This window comes from Aethalodelphis obliquidens, unplaced genomic scaffold (genome assembly GCF_003676395.1).
Source record: "Aethalodelphis obliquidens isolate GAN/ISIS:26980383/991018 unplaced genomic scaffold, ASM367639v1 scaffold11, whole genome shotgun sequence".
Lineage (NCBI taxonomy): Eukaryota > Metazoa > Chordata > Mammalia > Artiodactyla > Delphinidae > Aethalodelphis > Aethalodelphis obliquidens.
Genome location: NW_020837955.1, coordinates 16,932,037 through 16,952,186, shown reverse-complemented (window position 1 = coordinate 16,952,186; position 20,150 = coordinate 16,932,037). Strand labels below are relative to the sequence as shown.

Below are 20,150 nucleotides of genomic sequence, written 5' to 3'. Positions count from 1 at the left end.
TGGCCTCTCCTAGCTCTGAACTCTGTCTCAACAACTCAGGAAGACTGCTGAGTTCTGTTTGGGTTCCCCCTTCTGTACTACAGCCTGAAAGCTCTCTCCAGGTCGTGAGATCAGGCACGATAGGGCTCACCTTGTTTGTTTTTCCTTCTTCAGGAATCACTGTCCTGTGCTTTATGTTTTTATGTCTGAAACCATTGTTTCATGTGTCTTGGTCCTTTTGTAAAGTTATTTAAGGTAAGAAGGGTTAATCTGGCTTCTGTCATTCTAACATGGCTGGATACTGAAATTTGTGATGTGATTCTGAGTTTCCCAGAATGTCTCCCTGTCTCCAAATATCTTCCTTGCTGCCTTTCAGGAGGCTTATAATTCCACTGGTAAATAATCATTAATTTGGATCTTTCGATATTTGAATATTAAGATGCAAACATGTCCCATAGAAAAGGAAGCATAACAGCACAAGTAGCTCACTAAGTATTTATGGGGCATCTGAAAGCATAGAAATGTTATGGAAATAGAACTCTGGGTACCTGGCCTCAGTCTGAGATCTACTTGTGAACACTGGCCAACTTATTTAACTTGTCTGGGCCCAGTTTTATCATTTGTAAGATATAAGGGAGGTGGATTAGGTGATTAGTTGGAATAAGGATTAGTTGGCCTCTGGCTGAGAGCAGGAGTAGGCCAGTGCCTTACTCCTTAAGGAACTTAAATATAGTTGGAGAAATACAACTAAATTACCTTAAAACTCCAGCAAATCATAAAGGACAATGTAGTAGAATATTATCTATGCTAAGTGCTATGAGAGTTCAGATATGTTAACCTAATAGGTTAATGTGTAAGGTCTGAAGGAGTAAGATAAGGCTTTGTGGCAAAGGTGGAACTCAGGTTGTTCCTTGAAAGATGGATATTTTTGGATAAGTCAAAGGGGACAAAAGTAAAGGGGAATTAGATGTTCACCTTTGCTAGAAAATTTTCATTGTCTAGAGAGAGTTTAATCTTCTGAGACTGGATCAATTTCAGGATGTTATTTATGAAAATGGAAGTGATTGTTCTTTTTCCTATATCACTAAGAGATAACAACAATTAACATTTTAATAGTGGTTATAACTCTTGATTATTTTGAGATGGTTATAATTTTTTCAGGGTTAGGAGTTTTGCAGACACTTCCTAGTGTTTCTTAAACAGATATTAGATCTAATTTGTACCCCAAATAAAATTTACTAAAGTTCCTCATTATTACTCATCCTCTTGACTTCTCCTGTGTTCCGTACCTTGGTTAAAGGTATCACTCTCTACCTTGTCTCTTAAGGAAAACTTTGAACTATTTTTTGTTCTTTTCTGAGTCTAATCTCCCATATTCACTTGGCCATCAGGTATAGTAGTCTTTAACTTAGGTCTTTAACATAGGTATAGTAGTCTTTAACTCTGGAATCCTCTTTCTTGCTACTGCTGTGCTGCCAGCCCTTACCTTTCCCTTGGAATATTATGACATATTAATAGTCTCTCTGCTCCCCAGCTCTACTAATACATTTTTCATACTGCTATCAGAGTTATTCTCATGAATAACCTTCAATAGGTCATTTCTCTGATTCAGAGCCTCTGACATCTCTTCAGACTCTGGAAGATAAAGCTAGAACTTTAAAGGCACTTATAAGTTTGGTCTCACCCTGTTTTTTCCAGATTTCTTTCCACCCTACTGTACTCTAGTCTTAGTATTCTAAGTATGATATGTGGAAAAGGGGGAATATTCCAAACAGGAAGTGGAATTAGCAAAGGCATGAAAATATATATGTACTTGGATTCTCTAGCAGATAGACCTCTACTTATTCTTTAGTCAAGACTGGGCTAAGAAGTCATTCCCCTTTATTACACACTCCTGACTTCATCCTCTTTCCCTATTTATGCAGATTATAAGTGCTTACTACATTGTTTCAGAGTTATTTCTATTCTTACTTGTTTGCGTAGTAGGCTGTGAGTTCCATGAGGGTAGGGACCAACATTTATTCATCTTTGCATTCCTGGTGTTTAATATAGTGTGTTGAGCACATTGTAGAAGCTGATATGTTTGTGTGAATTGATCACCGACACACATAATGAACACTCTTTCTTGAAAGCCTGGTCCTTTCCAGGACTCGAGTTCTGTAGGTCCCCTGTGGCTGCCACTAGGAGGCTCCAAAGCCATCCACATGAGGAAATTTGGTTTGCTTCCAAGTTAGGCAAGGAACTGATGATGCTTGACAAATCCTTATCAAAAGTTCGGATGTCTAAACCTTTGTTTTGATTTCTTTAGAATTCTGTTTTGTTTTTTGGTTGACTTTGACATTTAGCAGCTTTGGATTACACATTACCCTTTGGAGAACTTAAACCTAAATGATGTAAGCCAAGGATATAAACATTCTAGTCCTAGTTAGTCTACCCATACCATGGGGGAGGTCAACTTTCAAAGAAGCTAAGTTAGTTTTTCCAGGCACAGAATGAAGGCAAGTGCTACTGACTCTATTCTAGTGCCTAAATATTTCTTCTCTTCATCAGAAAGCATGCATTAAATGTAATTGTTGGCATCTGTCCTTGCCTGTCATTTATTTAGCTCAAAAGATTTGAATATATCAGATTCCAACAGAAATTGCCATCTAAGATTATTACTGCTCAGTGACCAAATATGCCAGACCATTAGCTCTTACTGGCATCATTACTGCTGCTTTGGTGCAGTAAATTCTAAATCATTTCTTAGAAGGTTATCTCTTCAGGCACTTCTTGTTATTGAGATAACCTTAGAGCTTCTGAGTGGGTTTTACTGTTTGGATATGAGGAGGATAAGAGGAGCCCATTTGTACAGAGCTACATTGATCTCTTCATGCACCTCTCCCTTCTGTTTCTACATCTAACTTCTGTCTGTTCTTCATGCCTGAGTTCATCTTCTATGAGGGTTTCTCCAGGATGTAACATTCTTTTTTTTTTCTTTTTCTGAATTAGACTAACTAAATCTTAGAGTTGGAAGAACTTTAGTTCATGTAGTCCAGTCTTCTACCCAACATGTGAGTCATACCAAGTGAGGGTAAAAATGGCCCCAGATACATTGAGTAAACCAGAAAATGTCTTGGTTTTGGCCAAGGCTGATTATGTTGCTCTTCTTGTCTAAGCCCAGTCCTTTTCTGAGAACAACTGCTTTACTTCAAGCTGTGTGTATCACTGCTAACAGCTACTTATTATTACATAGTTCTTCCATGAGGCAATTTATTTAGCACTTTTGTTAAGAATGAATCAGGCCAAACAAAATATCTTTGTGGATGTAATCTTAGCAATTGCAGATGAATGAAAAGTAGATGTTATATATTCTTATATTTTGTATAGATTAATATTAGATCCAGTTCTGCAGGGACTCTCACTTGAAAATAGACTTCAGGTTGATTGGGTATGAGCCCTGTTGTGCAGATGCAAAATCAGGGCTGTGGTCAATACTGTGAGGATAGAGTTAGAAATATCTAGCAGATGAATGATTTATGCTGAGTTATTGTGGAAAGTCTCTGCTTCTGGGTTCAACCTTCAACCCAATTGTATTGCATGTTTTCATGAACATTCTTGGAATGGAACAATGGTGTTTTCATCTGGGAATGATGTAAAACTAGAGAAACACTGCACACCACAGAGGAGGGAGACAGCTGGAGCAGAGACTTAAATATTCATGGACATCTGCCAAGTATCTATATATATTTGCATACATTTAGTAAAAATGGATAAAAATACTTGCTGAGGCAGATTCTGCCACGGTGTCATTTATTCTGTTGGGTGACCTAGTAGGAAGAGCACCAGTAGTTAGGAGGCCTGGGTTCTAATCTTTGCTTGATATAAAGTGCTGTGAAATCAAAATGCTGGAGAAATCACTTCATCCCTGACCCCATTTTCCTTATCTGTGAAATTTGAGGGATGGGATCTATCCATTTCTCTAGAGCAGGAGTCAGCAAAGTACAGCCTGAAGGCCAAATCTTGCCACCACTTGTTTTTGTCAAGTTTTATTGGAACACAGCCATGACCATTTATTTATGTATTGTCTATGGCTGCTTTTGCATTACAGTAGCAGACTTGAGTAGTTGCAACAGAGGCTGTATGGTCCACAAAACCTAAATATTTGCTGTCTGGCTCTTTATAGAAAAAGACTACCAACCCTGGCTCTAGAGCACATTTGAAAAAATTGGTGGGGGAAGAGGGGGTTCAATCACTGAGACTAGGGATGCTACTGGTATCTTGTTGGTTGAGGCCAAGAATGTAAAATGTCCTGCAGGGCAGGACATAAAGAACTGTCTTACATGATATCTCAGTAGCTCCCTCCTAGGGATTTCTTTCCTATTTTTGATTCTAATGAGAACCACTTTTGAGAGCTGTGTCTCAACTCTTTTTAGGCCACTAAGGTAGCAGTTTCCCAAGTTAAGTGGGTTAGGAATTTTTTTAACCACTTCTCATAATGTGAAAAAGAGTGTCCACCAAGAATCTAAATCAATTGTTATGCTTAATGGTAAAGTGTTAGAAGCATTTTCTTTAAAATCAGGAAGAAGACAACAATGCCCGCAGGTCACCATTGTGCTGGAGGTTCTAGCCAGCAGAATAATGTCAAGAACTTTGAAGGTTCTGAAGTTTTAAGCTACTTGCAAGCCAACAAGGTAGCCTGCCAGTTTCATGGATGCTGGCAAAAGATATGAAACTCCTGTGTCAGACACAAAGGGGTTTATTTTTTACAGCAATAGCAGTGGCCAGAGTATCAGCAAATGTTTTGCATTGCTTTCTTGAGTCCCATTTCCCATAGGACAACAGGAAGACTGCTAGGTGATACTTGAACATGCAGTGGGTTATATAACAGGAGGATAACCCTGAGATTAGGAAACCTGAATCGTTTATAGTGAGAAGTAACAGGCCTGCCCTTTATTCTGGAGGGAAATATTATCTTTATTATATTGGACATTAAGCATGCCTCCCCTTTGCTCTGAAGGGAGGCCCTATCTCTATCTTCTAAGACTGTTTAATATATAAACATCTTTGAAAAGATAACCTGGGAAAAAGGCAGCCAGTGTCTCTGATTGTAAGGTAAGCAGAAATGCAAGAGTTCTGTGTCTTCCAACAAATAAGAAAAGTAAATAAATAAAATATATACGAATTAAAAAGGAAGAAGCAACCTTGTTTTTATTAGCAGATGTGTAATTATTTACCTAGTGAATTCATAAACTTCAAGTCACAGATGGCTAGAAATAATAAGAGAGTTCATCAAGATTGCTGGATTCAAGCTCTATATAGCAAAACCATTTGCATTTTTATAAACTAGGTACAAAAATTAGAATATATGATAAAAATGGTACTCTTTATAAAATTAAAAGCCATAGTACCTTTGAACATATTTAAGAAATGTTGCACCAAATTTAAATAGAGGATATTGTAAAGCTTTTTTGAAAAACATAAGAGAAGGTTTACATGGAGATGCAAAATGTCATGGGTAGGAAGACTAAATATCTTGAAATTGTCTTGAAATTAATTTATAAATTTAATGCAGTTTAAACTCCTAAACTCCTACAAGCTGTGTGTGTGTGTGTCTGTGTGTGTGTGTGTGTGTGTGTGTGTGTGTGTGGTGTCTAACTTACTTAACAGGTTGATCATCTCAATGTATGTAGAGAAAGCATTTGATAAAATTTAACATTCATTCATGATATAGGCTCTTGGTAAACTAGGAAGAGTAAAGAACTTCCCTAACCTGATAAAAAGCATCTATAAAAATGCTACAGTAACATCATTCTTAATAATGAAAGACTGGAATATTATCCATCTGAGATTGAGAAGAAGGCAGGATGTTCACTCTCACCACTCCTATTCAACATCATATTTGCACATAGTGCAATAAAGCAAGACAAAGAAATAAAAGGCATGCAGTTTGGAAAGGTAGACATAAAACTGTCTGTATTTGCAGATAACATGATAATCTACATTAGAAAAACCCAAAGAATCGATAAATAATTCCTAGAACTAACAATGAGTTTACCAAGGCTGCAGGATAGCATGTTAATGTACAGAAGTGAATCATGTTTCTGTAGAATGAACATCGGAATCTGAAATTCCCAAAAATACCATTTATAATAGCACCAAAAGGTATAAATCTGACAAAATATATGCAGAATATTTATGCTGAAAACTATAAAACAGAGGTGAAAGAAGTCAAATAAATGAAGAGAGAGAGTGATAACACGTTCGTGGATTAGAGGACTCAATGTTGTTAAGACATCAGCTCTCCCTAATATGTGATCAATATATTTAACTCAATATAGAAAACCAAAGAAAACTCTTCTATAGGTGTATGTGTGAATGTATATATATATATATATATATATACACACACACACACACACGCACACATATATATATATATATAAAATAATCTCTTGTCAAAATAAAGCTACTTAGTTTAGCTGCTTTCTTTTCCAAGCCTTTAGTGTGGTTGTGTCATTCATTGTAATAGATTCATTTGTAAATCTACATTCCATCTTTATATATCTATATATCTATACACACACATATATATATATAATATATGTACATATATATTCTAATACACACAGACACACACAGGAATTAGAATAGGCAAAAAAATTCTGAAAAAGAAGAACAAAGTTGAAAGATTCACATTACCTGATTTCAAGATTTATTATAAAACTATAGTAATCAAGGGAGTATGGTATTGGTAAAGGAAAAACACATAGATCAGTGGAACAGAATAGAGAGCTTAGAAATAGATGCACACAAATGTTGTCAACTTATTTTTGACAAAGATGCAAAGGCAATTCAAGAGAAAGGAAGTCTTTTCAATAAATGGCACTGGAACAGTTGGAAGTTCTGCGAAAGATGAACCTTGATATATATCTTGTACTTTATACAGAAGTTAACTCAAAATTGATCCTATACTTAAATATAAAACACAAAACTTATACAATTTCTAGAAGAAAAAGTAGGAGAAATTTGTGTGGCTTTGGAATTAGTGAAAAGTTTTAAAATAACAATATCGAAAGTATGATCCATAAAAGAAAAAAATTCATAAATTAGACTATCAAAATCCAAAATTTGCTCTGTGAAATCTGAAATACCCTGTAAAGAGAATGAAAAAGTGAAGCCACAGACTGGAAGAAAATATTTTTAAAAATCACACGTTTGATGAAAGAGTTACATCCAGAACTTATAAAGAACTCTTAAAATTAAAAAAATGAGAGACTGAATTACAAAATGGACAAAAGATATGAAGAGATACTTCACCAGAGAAGATATTTGGATGGAAAGTAAGTATATGAAAATATGTTCAACATCATTATCATCGAGGAATGGAAATTAAAACCACAATGAGATACCGCTACAAATCTATTAGAATATCTAACAAACAAAGCTGACAATACCGAGTGCTGTTGAGGATGTGGAACAATAAGAACTCTCATACATTGCTGGTGAGAGTGCAAATTAGTATACGCACCTTGGAAAAGAGTTTGGCAATTTCCTATAAAGGTAAACATACACTTACCATATGACCTTCTAGTCTTGCTCTTAGAAATTTACCCAAGTCAATTGAAAACTTATGTTCACAGAAAAAGCCATATATGGATGAATGGGTAAACAAAAAGTGGTACATCCATTCAGTGGAATACTGTTTAGCATTAAAGAAGAATGGACTATTGATTCACAGCAACATGGATGAATCCTAAATGCATTTTGCTAAGTGGATGGAGACATATCCCAAAGGCTAAATATTGCATGATTCCATTGATACGACATTCTGAAAAAAACGAAGCTATTTTGGTTTTGGGACACAAACCCCAAACCAAAAAACAACAGATCAGTTTGCTAGGGGTGAGAGTGGAGAAAGGGATTGATAATGAAGGGGTGGCATGAGGGAGCTTCTTGGGTAATCAGACTGTTCTGTGTGGTGATGTGCTAATGGATACTTGATTCTATGCAATTGTCAAAACTCATAGAAATTTTACACCACAAAGAGTGAAATTTACTGTCCTCAAATTTAAAATAATCAACCAGGATGGTGGGAAACTAAAGATGTAAAGTGGATTTACAAGTGAATCTTAATTCTGTTACAGTGGATGACACAACCACACTAAATGCTCAGAGAAGAAAGGATTTTAAATAAGATGCTTTACTTTGACTGAATTCTGGAAGTCTAATGAAAAAAGTACTGAACAGAAACACTGTACTGTAGTTGATAAATTTGTTTTTCATAGGAGTATGGAATAACAATTCTGAAACTGCATTTTTTTTTTTTACTGCTGTTGAACAAGTAAGTAAATATAATTGATGACAAGCAGGTTTCTCACTATTAGAGAAAGAAATGACAAGCAAATGGGAATTCTAGAATGAACCCTTTGGTACTGGATTGGATTTGGAGACGTCAGTATGAACTAATGTATTCCGTTTTTTCCCCCTTTTAATGGTTATACAGATAGATAGATACAGAAATAAATATAGACATGTGGGCATATTTCAGTTAGTATGTACCTATACACCTCCTATCTGTGTCTACTGAGAGGACCTAGAAGTAGTGATACCCCGATAGCAACAAGCACATGTTGTGCCCAGATCTTGATTTTTTTTTTTTTTTTTCCCCCAGTACGCGGGCCTCTCACTGTTGTGGCCTCTCCTGTTGCGGAGCACAGGCTACGGACGCGCAGGCTCAGTGGCCATGGCTCACGGGCCTAGCCGCTCCACAGCATACGGGATCTTCCCGGACCGGGGCACGAACCCGCATCCCCTGCATTGACAGGCGGACTCTCAACCATTGCGCTACCAGGGAAGCCCCAGATCTTGATTTTTAAATACTATTCTCAAAAGGAACCAGGGCTTCTTGGAGAAGTGTATGATTCCAGAACTGGAGCAGGGAAAATACAAGGTGATCCTGGAACACTTGCAGTGTTAGAAAGTAAGGAAGTGCTTTAAAAAAAATGATGGGAGGACTTGAAGGGAAAGGGAGAGAGAGAGGAATACAAAGTGAGTGGGGATCAGAGACTAGAATATTAGGAAAATATATGGTTGACTAAATCAGGGAAATTATAGGACAAGCCAGTGGGGGGGATATGAGGGAGTTTGGTATATTCTATAAATGTCAGTAGGTCAAATTGGTAGATAGTATTTTTCATACCTTTGATACTCTTACTGTTTTTCTGTGTAGTTCCATCAAATACTGAGCAGAGTAGTGAAATCTCCAACTATAATTGTTAAATTCCCCTTGCAATTTAGTCAGATTTTGCTCCATGTATTTTGGAATTCACTTGTTATTTGTATATACATTTATGGTTGTTATATCTTCCTAATATATTGACTCTTTTATCACTATGATCTGTCTCTATGTGACTCCAGTAATATTTCTTGTCTTAAAAATAATTTTGTCTTGCACAGCAAAGGAAAGCATCAACAAAATGAAAAGGCAACTTACTGAATGGGACAAAATATTTGCAAATATATCCGATAAGGGGTCAATATCCCAAATATATAAAGAACTCTTATAACTCTATAACAAACAAACAAACAGAAAACCCCCCAAAAATCTGATCAAAAAATGGACAGAAGATCTGAAGAGACATTTTTCCAAAGAAGATGTACAGGTGGCTAGCAGGTACATGATAAAATGCTTAACATCACTAATCATTAGGGAAATGCAAATCAAAACCACAATGAGATATCACCTCATATCTGTTAGAATGGCTATAATAAAAAAAAAAAACAAGAAATAACACCGTTGGTGAGGGTGTGGAGAAAGGGAAACCTCTGCACTTTGGTGGGAATGTAAATGGGTGCAACCACTGTGGAAAACTGTATGGAGGTTTTATGAGGAAACTCCATCCTCAAGTAGCTCTTTTCCTTATAGGACAACTTCTGTTGCTACAGTTTTCTTATGTGTAATTGAATAGTATGTCTTTTGGTTATTCCTATAATGTTTGGCTTTCTGGATTTACACAGAATAAGTCTCTTATGTATGAAAGCAGGTCTTCTTTACTTTTTCTTTGCCAAGGTTAACACTCTCAGTTTTTTTCAGCTATTTGAAAAATAAAATTATTTCCTCTCTTGGTGCTTTTCTTTGGATGCACTCCAAATGATTAATATACTGCTGAGACTATTACAGCTGGAAGTGAATAATACCACAAATACCATACTAATAACAATAATAATACCTCCTTTATAGAGCTCTTATTATGTTGCATGCATAGTGCTAAGTCTTCTACATCTCTACAATAACAGTAGATAAAGAAATTGAGGCGTACAGAGGTGCTTTTGTCTGTCACTTTTGCAACTAACAAGTGACCTTTATGCCAGAATTTGAACCTAGGTTTGTTTAACTCCAACTCTTCACTATGCTGCCCTTGGCTGGCATAGAATGCAGTGTGGCCATGTTACCTCCTATATTCTGTATATTCTAGTTCTATTAATTTAGTCTGATTGCACTAATCCTGATTACAGTAATATCATATTTGGTAGCATATCACTGACTTACGTTAAGCTTATATTCAGCTAAAACCTACAGATCTTAATAAGATCTTAAATATTCAAACTTCTTTCTGATTTGGTCTTCCCATCTATGTAATTAACTTTCAGTATAAATGCAGTACTTTGTGTTCATGTCTTCACCCTACATTTTGGAGATTTCACTCTTAGTTTCTAGGGTCCCAAGATAATTTTGAATTTTGAGTCTACTATCTATGATATTAACTCTTTTCCTGGACCTGTGGCCTTGTACATCGTTGATAAGTGTCCTTGCTTTGTGTTTATCTAGTCTTTAATACAATTTCAAACAGATTAGGGTTAAATAAAGAGTCTATAGGGAGTTTGACCAAGATGGTGGAAGACCCTGAGCTCGCCTTCTCTCATGGACACACCAAAATCGCAACTATTTACAGAGCAACTATTGATGAGAAAGACCAGAATCTAACTGAAAAGATCTTCTGCAACTAAAGCTATAAAGAAAGAACCACAATAAGATGGGCAGGAGGGGTGGAGTTGTGGTATGGTCAAGACCCATACCCCTGGGTGGGTGACCTATAAAGGGGAGGATAAATAAAATTTCAGAGGTTCTTCCCAAGGAGCCATGAGTCTGAGCCCTTGCCTGAGGGTCCTGTACTGGGAAGATGAACCCCCAGAATGTTTGGCTTTGACGGCCCGCAGGGCTTACTTTCAGGAGACTGAGGGCTGTGGGAGATAGAAACCCCACTCTTAAAGGACACACACAATATCCCACACCTTCCAGGACCTAGGGCAGAAACAGTAATTTGAAAGGAGCCTGGGTCAGACCCACCTCCTCATCTTGGAGAGCCTCTTGGAGAGGCAGGAGGCAACTGGAGCTCACCCTGGGTACATAGACACTGGCAGAAGCCATTTTGGGGAGCTCGTTATACCATGTGGACACTGGTGCTGGCAAACACCAATTTGGAATTCTCCCTCTAGCTTATTAGCACTGGGACCTGGCCCCACTCCCAGCCTATTGGTACCAGTACTGGAATGCCTCAGGCCAAGCAACTAGCTGGGCAGGGACACAGCCCCACCCACCAGCAGGCAGGCTGCCTTAAGATCCCCTAAGCCCACAGCCACGCTGGGACAAGGCCATGTCCACCAGAGGGCTGAGAACTGGGCCTGACACACCCGTGTTGCAGGCACTAACCTTGGGACACCCAGGGCCCTGCAAAGGCAAGAGACCCCGGGACCAAGCTTTGTCCATCAGTGGGCCAACACCAGCCCCAGGGCCACTGCAGCCTTGCAGTCTGCGTGGCAAGACCCAGCCCACCCACCAGCAGGCTGGAATAAGCTTTGGGACACCCTGGACCCTGCAACCAGCCCCACCCACCAATGGGCCAATACCAACTCCCGGACCTCCAGGGCCCTGCTGCCAGATATCTTGGACATGGCTCCATCTACCAGTGAGCCAACATTAGCCCCCAAACTCCCAGGGCCTCGGCCCCACCCATCAGTGGGCTGACACCAGCTATAGGACCCCTGGGCCTTTCAGCTGGTGACCCCAGAGCTCAGCTCTGCCTGCCAGTCGGCTGGCTTTAGTCCCAGGACCCAGCTTCACCCACCGATGGTTGAGCACCAGCTTCAGGGTCCCCTGAGCCCCAACTCCACCCATCAGCAGGTGGACACCAGTCTCAGGACCACCATAGCCTTGAAGCCTGCTGTACCAGGTCCCAGCCTACCTACCAGGCAGCCAACCCCTGCTTGCTCTGAGACACCTGAGGCCCCTCAGCCAGCTGTCCTGGGATCTGGCCCCACTCACAAGCAGGCCACAAGCTTTGGGACACCCTGGACTTAGCCAGCTGCATCAGGAGCTGGTTGCCCGCCAGTGGGCCAGCACCAATGCCAGGGCCCTGAAGCCAGAGATCCTAGGAGTCGGCTCTGCCCATCAGTAAGCCACCAGTCACCTCTGGACCCCCTGGGCCCTGACCATGTCAACCAGCAGGCTGATACCAGCCCTGGGATCCTCTGGACCCCAGCCCCACCCACTAGCAGGCCAACAGCAGCTCTGAGATACCTTAGACTCCTCAGCCAGCCACTTCATTTTCCAGCTCCACTCATCAGCAGGCCAACACCAGCTTTGGGACACCCTAGAACCTGCAGCCAGTTGTGTCAGGAACCAGCCCCACCCACTGGCAGGACACACTAGATCCAGGAACCCAGGTCTCACAGCCACCAACTCCAGAACCTGGCTGTGCCCACCAGTGAACCAGCACTAGCCCCAGGACCCCCCAGGGTTCCACAGACAGCCACCTTGTGACCCAGCTCCTCAACCAGCAGCTAGCAACCTCCACATAAGGCAGGGCCTGGCAACCAACTGAACTATGGATAGCCATGCCTACAAGACTGCCCACAGCGGTCAGCCGTCCACAACAGAAGGACCCATGTGGCCCACATAGGGGGCATGCCTAGAGCATATGGTTCTGGTGACCAGAGGGGAGTATGCTGCTGGGATGCATAGGATGCCTCCTACAAAAGACCACTTCTCCAAGGCTGGGAAATGTAACCAACCTACCAGATATATAGAAATAAAAACAGCAGGCCTTCCCTGGTGGCACAGTGGTTGAGAGTCCGCCTACTGGTGCAGGGGACATGGGTTCGTGCCCCGGTCTGGGAAGATCCCATGTGCCGCGGAGAGGCTGGGCCCGTGAGCCATGGCCATTGAGCCTGCACGTCTGGAGCCTGTGCTCCACTATGGGAGAGGCCACAACAGTGAAAGGCCCACATACCGCAAAAAAACAAAACAAAACAAAAACCCCCAAAACACAGCAAATTAGGCAAGATGAGGCAACAGGAACAAGTTCCAAATGAAAGAACAAAATAAGACCCCAGAAGAAGAAATAAGTAAAGTGGAGATAGGCAATCTACCCAATAAAGAATTCAAGGTAATGATTATAAAGATGGTCAAAGAACTCAGGAGAAGAATGGATCAATAGTATGAGAAGTTTGAAGTTTTAAACAAAGAGTTAGAAAATATAAAGACGAACCAAACAGGGATGAAGAATACGATAACTGAGGTAAAAAATACACTAGAAGGAGTCAACAGTAGTTTAAATGATACAGAGGAACAGATTAGTGAGTTGGAAGACAGGGTAGTGGAAATTATTGAAGCTGAACAGAAAAGAAAAAAAAAAGAAGACAGTGTAAGAGACTTCTGAGACAACATCAAGTGTATTAACATTCACATTGTAGGGTCCCAGAAGGAGAAGAGAGAGAGAAAAGGGCAGAGAACATATTTGAAGACTTAACAGCTGAAAACTTCCCTAACCTAGGAATGGAAACAGACATCCAGGTCCAGGAAGCACAGAGAGACCCAAACAGGATCAACCCAAAAGGACAACACCAAGTCACATTGTAATTAGAATGGCAAAAATTAAAGGTAAATAAAGACTATTAAAAGCAAAAAGGGAAAAGCAACACGTTACATACAAGGGAACTCTCATAAGGCTGTCAGCTGAATTTTCAGCAGAAACTCTGTAGGCCAGAAGGGCATGGCATGATACATTTAAAATTATGAAAGGGAAGAACCTGCAACCAAGAATACTCTTATCTGTCAAGGGTTTCATTCAGATTTGGAGAGATCAAAAGTTTTACAGACAAGCAGAAGCTAAAAGGGTTCAGCACCACAAAATCAACTTTACAAAGCTGTTAAATTTAAGTGAAAAAGAAAAGGTCATAACTAGAAACATGAAAATTATGAAAAGAAAAAATTCACTGGTAAAGGCAAATATATAGTAAGTGTAGTAAGTCAACGACATACAAAGCAAGTGGGAAGATTAAAAGACAAAAATAGTAAAATCATCTATATCCACTATAAGTAGTTAAGGGAAATACACAAACGTGGAAGGTAAACAGTATGCTACTAGACAAGCAATGTATCACTGAAGAAATCAAAGAAGAAATTAAAAAAATACCTGGAGACAAGTGAAAATGAAAAGTGTTCCAAAATTAATGGGATATAACAAAAGCAGTTCTAAGAGGGAAGTTTATAGTGATTCAAGCTTTACCTCAGGAAAGAAGAAAAATCTCAAAGAAACAAACTAACCTTACACCTAAAGGAACGAGAAAAAGAAGAACAAACAAAACCCAAATTTAGTTGAAGGAGAGAAATCATAAAGATCAGAGCAGAAATAAATGAAATAGAGACCAACAAAAAGTAGAGAAGCTCAATGGAACTAAGAGCTGGTTCTTTGAAAAGATAAACAAAATTGATGAACTTTCAGCTAGACTCATCAAGAAAAAAAGAGAGAGGGCCCAAATCAGTAAAACCAGCAATGGAAAAGAAGTTTACAACTGACACCCCAGAAATAGAGAGGATCATAAAAGATTGCTATGAACAATTATACACTGAAAAAAATGGGCAACCTAGAAGAACTGGACAAATTTCTAGAAATGTACAATCTCCCAACTGAATCAGGAAGAAATAGAAAATACGAAACAGACCAATTACCAGTAATGAAATTGAATTGTAATAAAAAGTTCAAGACCAGATGGTTTCATAGGTGAATTCTACCAAACATTTAAATAAGAGTTAAAACCCATCCTTCTGAAACTATTCCAAAAAATTGCAGAGAGAGGAACACTTACAAACTTATTCTATGAGGCCAGCATCACCCTGATACCAAAACTGGACAAAAATAACCACAAAAAAAGAAAGTTACAATAGTTAACTGTATGAACATAGATGCAAAAGTCCTCAACAAAATATTAGCTAACTGAATCCAACATTATATTAAAGGATCATACACCATAATCAAGTGGGATTTATCCCAGGGATGCAAGGATTTTTCAGTACTTGCAAATCAATCAAAGTGATACATTACATTAACAAATTGAAGGATAAAAGCCATATGGTCATCTCAATAGATGCACAAAATGCTTTGATAAAGTTCAACATCCATTTATGATAAAAAATCTCTAGATAGTGAGCATAGAGGGAGCATACCTCAACACAGTAAAGGCCATTTATGACAAACTCATAGCCAACATCATGTTCAATGGTGAAAAGCTGAACACATTTCCTCTAAGATGAGGAACAAGACAAGGATGTTTACTCTCACCACTTTTTTTTAAAAATTCATGTTTATTGAGGTATACTTACATATAAGGAAATTCACCCATTTTATGTGTAAAATTCAATGAGTTCTGACAGACTTTATGTGGTCGTGTACATAAAGTACACAGACTTTATGTGGTCGTGTAAGTACTACCACATAAAAATATGGCACATATTATGGCACATTCCATCACCTCTCCCAAACTTCCCTCATATCTTTTTTGTGTTCAATAATCTCCGTTTCTCTTGCAATCACTGATCTGATTACTGCACAATAGGTTTGCCTTTTCCAGAATGTCACTGTGATGGTTAATTCTGTATATCGACTTGTATGGGCCAGAAGCGTGCCTAGATACTCTCACCACTTCTGTTCAACATAGTTTTGGAAGTCCTAGCCACAGCAATCAGAGAAGGAAGAGAAATAAAAGGAATCCAAATTGGAAAAGAAGAAGTAAAACTGTCACTGTTTGCAGATGACATGATACTGTACGTAGAAAATCCTAAAGACACCACCAGAAAACTACTAGAGCTCATCAATGAATTTGGTAAAGTTGCAGGATACAAAATTAATATACAGATATCTTTGCATTTCTATATAACAATGAACTATCAGAAACAGAAACTAAGGAAGCAATCCCATTTACAATCACATCAAAAAGAATAAAATACCTAGGAAGAAACCTAAGACCTGTACTCAGAAAACTATAAGACACTGGTGTAAGAAATTGAAGATAATACAAACAGATGAAAAGATATTACGTGTTCATGGATTGGAAGAATCATTATTGTTAAAATGACCATACTACCCCAGGCAATCTATATATTCAATGCAATCCCTATCAAAATATCAATGGCATTTTTTTCACAGAACTAGAACACAATTTTAAAATTTGTATGGAAACACAAAAGACCCTGAACAGCCAAAGCAATGTTGAGAAAGGTGAACAGATCCAGAGGTATTATGCCCTGACTTCAGACTGTACTACAAAGCTACAGTAATCAAAACAGAATGGTACCTACAGAAAAACAGACACACAGATCAATGGAACAGAATAGAGAGCCCAGAAATAAACCCACACATTTATGGTCAATTAATCTATGACAAAAAAAGCAAGAATATACAATGGGGAAAAGCACTCTCTTCAATAAGTGGTGCTGGGAAAAGAAAGAATCAGCTACATGCAAAAGAATCAAACTGGACTACTTTCTCACACCATATACAAAAATAAATTCAAAATGGATTAAAGACCTAAATGTAAGATTGAAAACCATAAAACTCCTAGAAGAAAACATAGGCAGAACACTCTTAGATATTAATCATGGCAATATGTTTTGGATCTATCTCCTAAGATAAAGGGAAACAAAAGCAAAACTAAACAAATGGATTAGAAAGCTTTTGCACAGCAGAGGAAACCATTGCGAAAATGAAAAGACAATCTACTGAATGGGAAAAAAATATTTATAAGTCATATGACCGACAGGAGGTCAGTCACACGTGAAATTATATATATGTGTGTGTGTGTGTGTGTATATCACATCACATCTTTATCCATTCATCTGTTGATAGAACAGTGGAATATTACTCAGCCATAAAAAGATGAAATATTGCCATTTGCAACAACATGGATGGACCTGGAGAGTATTATGCTTAGTGAAATAAGTCAGAGAAAGACAAATACTATATGTTATCACTTATATGTAGAATAATCTAATAAACAAAAGAATGAATATAACAAAACAAAATGACACAGATATAGAGAACAAATTAGTGGTTATCAGTAGGTAGAGGGAAGGCGGGGAGGGGCAAAATAGGGATGGGGATTAAGAGTTACAGACTACATATATAAAATAGATAAGCCACAAGGATATATTGTAGAGCACAGGGAATATAGCCAATATTTTATAATAACTTTAAATGGAGTATAATCTATAAAAATATTGAATCATTATTTTGTAGACCTGAAATTAATATAATATTGTAAATCAACTATACCTCAATAAAAAATTCTATATTGTAAATCTATGTTTTCCCCAAACATTGTTGAAATGTACTTTTTAAAGTCTATGACGTTTGTTAGGCCATGCCCATTGTTTTCTTTTCTTACTATTCTTAATATTAGGTAATTTGTTCACTTTATTTCAAGGTTCTGGCTTAAATGACGTTGAGGATATCAGTTGTAATTATGCTGCTTCTACCTTCTGCACAATACATTTGTTAGATAGGAAATAGAGAGTTTAGTAGATATTCTACCCTTTGAATTAGACTTCTATTAGAAGGTATCAGGATAATTGAAACCTCTTTTTCCTCTTTGGAGTATATTTTGGTACGAGTTTTGTAATGTTTTTTTGGGAAAGTATCATCCATATTTCTTTTCTGGATAGATCAGCTGTGGTATGCTACTGTATAGTATAAAAAGGTTTTCTTTCTATTTCCTCAGTTTTACTGTTTACCATACTTTACTATTAAGTTCTTGAGTTTCTATATAGGAGTAACTTCTGGAAAGATCAGTGGATTTGGCTTTGAAAATTCTGGATTTGGGGACTGACCATGATATGTGAACTTGAGCAAGTCACTTATGCTTTGTGGACCTCAGTTTTTCCATATATAAATTAGGGGTAATAAAATTACTCATTATCATTTAGGATTACAAAACAGATTAGGATTTCAAAAATACATGACTGACTGTTAATGGTTTATACAAATAGTGCTTTCATGTTACATAACAAGAAACAAAAGATAGGCAGTCTAGCACAAGTATGGTAGCTCAATAATGACGTTAGGGGACTTAAGCTCTTCCCATCTTCCTGTTCACCATCCTTAGTGCATAAGACTTTTGCCCTCTTGCTTCCTGATTCATTGTCACAAAATGGCTACTATAACTTTCTGTTTTAGGCATAAAGAATAGGAAGGACTAAAGGGCTGAAGGAAAAAAAGCTGGTCTTAGTGAAGTTCTGTCTTTTAATTTGGCCAGGGAGGTCCTACTAGTGATGTGTGCCTGCAGCTCATTGGCCAGAAGCATGTTACATGGCCACTCTTTGCTTCAAGGAAAGCTGGGGAATTATATATTTTAGCTCTTCAGTCTCTGTAGTAGAGCAAGGCAAAGGAGAAGGGATTGTGTTTAGGATTTGGGTCAGCTAGTCAACAACGTCTGCTTTCATTGATGGTTGGAAGAATTCAATGATATACTGTATTTAAAAAATTTTACAGAGTGTAACTTAAATAGATGTATACTGTATTCATTATTCCTCTTACCTTCTATTGATGATCTTATAAACTAGAGTGTATTCTTAAATTTATTCTAATTTTTTATTCAAGACTCAGAAAATCTATGAGATTATTACTTACTTGATTGTTAAATGCGTGCGTCTTATTGCCTACATCCTAGAAATTAGTATAAATATGTTTAGGCATAAATATTGCATTATTTCCAACCAGCTCCTCTATTTTTATCTAAGAATGAGTGAGGACCATTCTTACATCTGGCTAATCTTTGTCAACCACACATCCTAATGCTCAGAAGGTAGAAGAAGTTGTCATGGATTTGTTTTTATATCTGATCTTCTCTTTTAGGGCTCTTTTGATGTGTTTGAAAATCTTTTGCACAGAGTGATGATCAGCCCTGCATGTCACATGCCCTATTTTCTCTTAGGTGTCATTGATATTGCTTAAAGAGCCAAAACTTTCCTATTGGTACCATTGACATGGGCATTAGTTTTTCTTTTCCAAAGCCGTTGGTGTCAGTAGTGGCAGAGCAGTTGTTTTATTTTTAGCACTTTTTTTCCCTAAAATCCTTCAGTTTGTTACGTAAAACTTGAAAGTTTCTAGAGTTGTCATTCCGATAGCTGCTGCTAATATCGTTTGTCCCTATGATAATCAGCTGAGTTATCTTTTAATTTGTAAAAATAAACAAGTTACTTCAGGACATAAAAGGTCCCTGCTTTTGGGCAGCATTCTAGATGAATGTTTGTTTTTGAGAAGGGCTGTTTTCTGGAGAATACATATGCTTTGAGTGAAAATCATACTGAAGTGTGAAAGGCAGCCTATCACTAATAGGAAAATAATTGGGAAAGAGGCAGTTCTCCAAAGTGACTCTAGCCCTACTCTTGCTTTCTTCAGTGACCCACAAAATACTTTTATATACTTTATATATTTAAAGGGCAATTAATGAGTCTGAATATACTCAGAGGTACATGAAAAATAGCAGTAGAAGTCCTAAGCAGCTATACCACAGAATGGCAGCTTTCATTTGAGCTGAATGGGCTGGGTGGGGGGTAAATTTGAAAACAGGCCAAGTATCCTGAATACACATGCTGGTGCTATCACCCAGTCCTACAGCCTGAAGTAGGGGGAATGACCTTCATAGTCACTAGTATTCAGGCAAGGTCGTATTATTTTTCTCCATGGTAAAATATGTTAAGTAAGGGGACCAGGAGGCACATAAGTCCTGGATGTGAGCTGAGAAGGGGAATGGAGGAGTGAGAATCTTAAATGAGGTCAGAGAAAGCTAAGAAACAGAAATCTCCAGAGAATTTGGAGATGACCAGAGAAACTTGTAGGATGCATCATGAAGTA

At 38.2% G+C, this 20,150-nt stretch overlaps 1 protein-coding gene across 3 annotated transcripts in view; it reads left to right on the top strand.

The window, feature by feature from the left end:
- Window positions 1-20,150, top strand: part of HPSE2 (heparanase 2 (inactive)) — a 583,392-nt gene that overhangs the window by 31,431 nt on the left and 531,811 nt on the right. The gene's annotated exons all lie outside the window — the stretch shown is intronic.